We start from the raw sequence: 5,101 nt of genomic DNA on the forward strand, positions 1-5,101 counted from the left end.
GGTATGTGCCCCTGACCAGGAATCAAATCTGCAACCTTTTGGTGTATGAGATGATGCGCCAAACAACTAAGGCACCCGGCCAGGGTGACAATTTTTTTTTTTAAGTCTACAGACATTCCATTTGATCTTAAATCTACTCTTTAAAGAAATAAAAGGACATCCCTACTTTTGACATAAGCTCTAAAATGCATGAGAAGTTCCTTGTAAAAATTTATAGTCTTTGCAAAAATTGTCTTTTTGCATAGATTTTTTTTAACATTTTCAATTACAGATTTATAGCAGAATTTTTTCATAGGCTTGAATTGTCTGTTTAATATTAAAATGATTCTTGTAGGGAGCCATCTGTTACATGATCAGGCATGGAAATTCTTTACAGAGCTTTACATCAGCCCTCGCTACAATGCTTGTCATGCTTCAAATATCCTCGGGCACTTGTGTTTCCATTTAGAGGAGCAAGGTGAAGGACTTAGAGGCAGGACATGATGTCTCCTTGATTATTCAGTGGCTGTTACTAAAAATGTTGTGTTCAGCATATGGTTTGCTGGATTGTCTTTTTCCCTAAACTAGCCTCAACATTTTCCTTTATTATGACAAAACAATATCCTGGGAAAAGGACACTTTGATAATCCTTGAATCTCCTGTCAGAACACACTGCTCATTGCATTAATCAATTTATTTGTTTCTTTAAAAACATTGTTTTATCTTTTTAAAAACATAACATGCTTCAGCTCACTTTTCCCCTGTGTGCTATTATAATTGAGACAACTCTATTTTACCAGGTTTCATCTCAAGTGCTCACTCTGAATCTCTGGGCTGAAAGCTGCCTGAAAGTGTGTGCTGGGAAGGATTCTGAGGCTGTGCTGTGGCTTAACAGGAAAGATACCACCATTCATTATTTATGTCTGCTATGGGTGTAGGAGTAGTGAGTATGGGCCACATACAATTTATTTACTATCACTGACATATTTGTTTTCTCTGTCCCCCATTATGTGCTCATTAATAAGCATTGTGAAATGGCTGACCTTCGGGCAAACATACAGGGTAAAATTAACTCCTCTATCTGGGAACCAAACCTGAACCTAACAATAATAACATTAACAATGACAATAGTAGAAGCTACATTTGTTGAGCACATTTGCTATGTTATAGGCAAATTACTGTAAGTGCTTTACAAAAATTCAGTAATTTCATTTATCCCTCACAGACATTCCACAATATAGATATTATACTCCCAATTTCAGACAGAAGACTAAAGTTCAAAGAGGTTAAGTACCTTTACTAAGTTTAACACTATACTAAAAACACCCTCATAAATTTGTTCACACGGCCATTCCCCAGAAGAGGACTCACACAATTCTTTTTCCAGTCTTGTTGAGATATAATTGACATACAGCATTGTATAAGATTAAGGCAGAGAAAGTAGTGATATATATATAGTTTATTTAACATGCATCACCTCACATAGCTATACTTTTGTTTTCTTCTGTACAATCTTTTGAATTGAATAGTTTAAAAAACTGTCTTATGGAGAAAAGACAGATGCAATGTTTGAATTTTTATCCTTGCTATTTCTTCTTCTGACTTGGAAACTGTAAGTCAGCCCATTTCATCTCACCTCATCAATGCATTCACTGAAGAATTAATCAAATAAGGAGTTACTTAGTGTTTTTATATGCTAAGTACTGGGGACTCAGATATATACCAGGTCCTCTCTCCATATAACTTAACAGAAACATTTCTCTTCTCATCTAACCCTTCTTCTTCATAGCAGTCAACACAGGTGATCACTCCATCCTTGAAACATTCTTTATTTCATCCTGACCACCCTCCCTTCTTATTTTCCTACTCCCTCACCAGCCACTCTTTCTGTCCCTATTGCTGGAATTTTATCCTCTACTTAATCTTAGCACAGGCCATATTCTCATCTCTGTGTACATAGTCTTTCTAGTTCATGGCTGTTAAACAGAAATATAATGCAAACCACATCTGTGATTTTAAGTTTTCTAGTAGCCACATTTAAAAAAAAAAAAAAAGGTAAAATTAATGTTAAAGTCTTAACATTTTATTTAAACCAGTACATTCAAAATATTATCAGTTCAACATGTAATCAATATAATAAAAATTGTTTTACATTTTTGGCACTAAATCTTCAAACTCTAGTGTGTAATTTATACTTTGCACTTCCCAATTTCGATGCTAAATTTTCATTGTAAATACTTGATCTGTATTTAGATTTCACAAAATTTACTGTGGAAAAAGTAGATTCACATACCCAAGTTATTTCAAAAATTTAAAAAAGTTTTCCAATAACTGAATTATTACTTTTTATATTTAAATTACTTACAATTAAAAGGAAGCCCTAGGGCAACTAAGCCCAGCTGGTTTGTTCAGTGGATATATCACTGGTCTTTGGACTGAAGGGTCCCAGGTTCAATTCTGGTCAAGGGCACATGCCCGGGTTGCGGGCTCCATCCCCACTGGGGGAGGAAGGGCATGCAGGAGGCAGCCGATTAATGATTCTCTCTCATCATTGATGTTTCTATCTCTCTCTTCCTCTTTGAAATAATTAAAAAATTTTTTTCAAAAAGTTTAGTTCAGGGGTCTCTCCCCCTCCCCATGTGGGAGTCTGTGCTTGTTTACCAATAAATTTTCACCTTTTTCTATACCAAAAAAAAAAATCCTATCTAATAAAGACAGAATATGCAAATTGACCATCACTTCAAGACAAAGATGGCGGAGCCCACAGCCAATAAAAAGGGAATGTGCAAATTGACGCAACAAAGATGGCAGCAGCCGGGCCAGGATGCTTGCGACATGGGCATTTTGCCCTGCCCTGGCCGCTCGGGGCCTCTGGGCAGCGTGTGAAGGCAGAAGGCAGCTCTAGGCCATAGCGAAGGCAGAAAGGTGGCTCTGGGCCAGAGCAAATGTGGTGCCGGCAGCCAGGGGAAGAAAGGCCTATTCTTACATGAATGTTCATGTATCAGGCCTCTAGTAAAATAATAAAATAATTTTAAAAAGTAAGTTTAGTTCATCAGTCATACTAACCACATTTTGAGTGCTTGATAGCCACATGGAGCTAGTGTTTACTGTATCGGACAGTGTAGCTCTAGTTATCTCATATATTTTCATGGCTTCAAATGCCCCTCATAAGCTGATGACTCCAGAACTTATCTTTACAGTGGAACCTGTTCTCTGAGTCCTGAACTGTACACTTAAAGATCTACTTGGATATCTCAAAGGCATCTTAAACTTGGTATTTCTAAAATGGGATTATTATTTTGAATGGATATATACTTTATTTTTTATCAGCTCTACTGAGGTGTAGTTAACAAATGAAATTATAAGATTAAATGGAATTTTGATTTCCCACCCCAAACGTGATCCTTGTTAGTTGCCTTAGGTTGGATTTCCAGAAAAACAGAGTCTGAGAGGAATATTTGCATGCAGGAAGTTTATCATGGAGCATTCTCAAAACCAGTGCCTGTGAGGGAATCAGAGAAGCAGGAATGGGCAGAGGGAAGTACGATCATCTTGGGAGTTGCAACAATGGCTTCAGCTGATTCCATGGGGACCTGTAGAACTGTTTTCTGTGACAGGGACCTACAGAGATGTCCCAACCTAAAATAAGAGGGCTAAGCCTTTGACCCCTTTATCTACCAACCAGTCATTGGCTGTGGGCTGTGCCTGAGGTGTTACCTTGAGTAAGAGAAATACCCAGAGAGAGATATAGCTGTAGGCACTTAGCAACCAACATTTCCTGAGCTGAGGGAATGAGGGCTACCTTCCCACAGGGGAAATGAGAGGAACACCACAGCACCCACTCAACAGTCTTCCCCATCGTTGTAGTAATCTGATTCTCCAGACATTTTATAAAGCCAACATCCTAAGAATCATGCTTTACTTTGTACTTTCCAAATAGTTGAAACAAAAGTCAGTCTTCCTCCCTTAACCCTCTATACTTACTCTTCCTGCATCCTGGAATCCCCCAGCTCACACCAGCCACCTCTTTTCCTCCTCCTATACTCCATCTACTCACCTACCCACATACACATTCATACATATCCTCCTCCATCAGTTCCAGATCTCAGCTTAATTGTTACATCCTCGGGAAGTTTTTACCTAACTCCCTTATCTAAAGTGAGTCACTTCAGTTTGTAATTACTTTATTGCTTATTTGTTCATTTTCTGTCTCTCTCAATAAAATTGTAAGCTTCATGAATATGTGTTTGTTATGTCTTGTTTATGTAACCCAGGTATCTAACCTAGCACCGTGTTATAGCCTTTGGCCTCACAGTCTGGGTTTATAGAATGAATGAATGGGGGGCAGAATTATTAGGGTAGGCAGAGAAAAAAGACAATGATCATAAATGAACATGGCCTGGTGGAGCTCGGCCAAGGAAGAATAACCTGCAAAAAGGTAATATGTTAGCTGAATCTTAAGCAAGTAGTGAGGTGAGCTGGATAGAGAAGATGGACATTCATTCAGCCTCATTACTTAATGTGTTTCTTTAAGACTTGCTCCTTTCTTTTTTCAATATGGAACGCTTCACGAATTTATGTGTCATCCTTGTGCAGGGGCCATGCTAATCTTCTCTGTATCATTCCAATTTTAGTATATATGCTGCCGAAGCGACCACTTGCTCCTCTCTTATTCTGGATACCTGGAACCACAATCCCTTCCATATCCACTCAGTCAATTTCCTCTTTACACTCAAATCCCAGCTCAGTCTCTCCCTCTCACATTTTTCCCTGCCTGGAAGACTCCCTTAAAAAGAGCAGAAAAAAAAAATGCCAGCCTCAGCTCAACTAATTTGGAAATTCTATGTGATAATAATGAGTTCTTCTTTGTGGCTATGAGATATTACCCCATATGACTCATTTTGGATAATTCAACAAAACTACTGTTGATTCAATGCAATTTTTCAAAATTCTCCTTTAATGATTTGGTCAATTGTCTGCATTTTGAGCTATATATCTGAATTGAGTGGTCAATTCAAAATACTTAAGTGGATTCAGTAGTTAAGTGAGCTTTACAATAGTTGGTCAGAGTAAATTATCAGTGCCATCTATCTAATGGGCCTTTCATGAAAATTAGTTGTGA

At 38.0% G+C, this 5,101-nt stretch overlaps 1 non-coding gene across 1 annotated transcript; it reads right to left on the reverse strand.

Annotated features, from left to right (window-relative positions):
- Positions 1–4,530: 4,530 nt before the first annotated feature.
- LOC118667838 lies at positions 4,531–4,637 on the reverse strand. Its single transcript, XR_004971415.1, has one exon. It is a non-coding gene; the product is annotated as a U6 spliceosomal RNA (small nuclear RNA).
- Between the last annotated feature and the right edge of the window lie 464 nt (positions 4,638–5,101).

Source organism: Myotis myotis, unplaced genomic scaffold (assembly GCF_014108235.1).
Source record: "Myotis myotis isolate mMyoMyo1 unplaced genomic scaffold, mMyoMyo1.p scaffold_m19_p_12, whole genome shotgun sequence".
NCBI lineage: Eukaryota > Metazoa > Chordata > Mammalia > Chiroptera > Vespertilionidae > Myotis > Myotis myotis.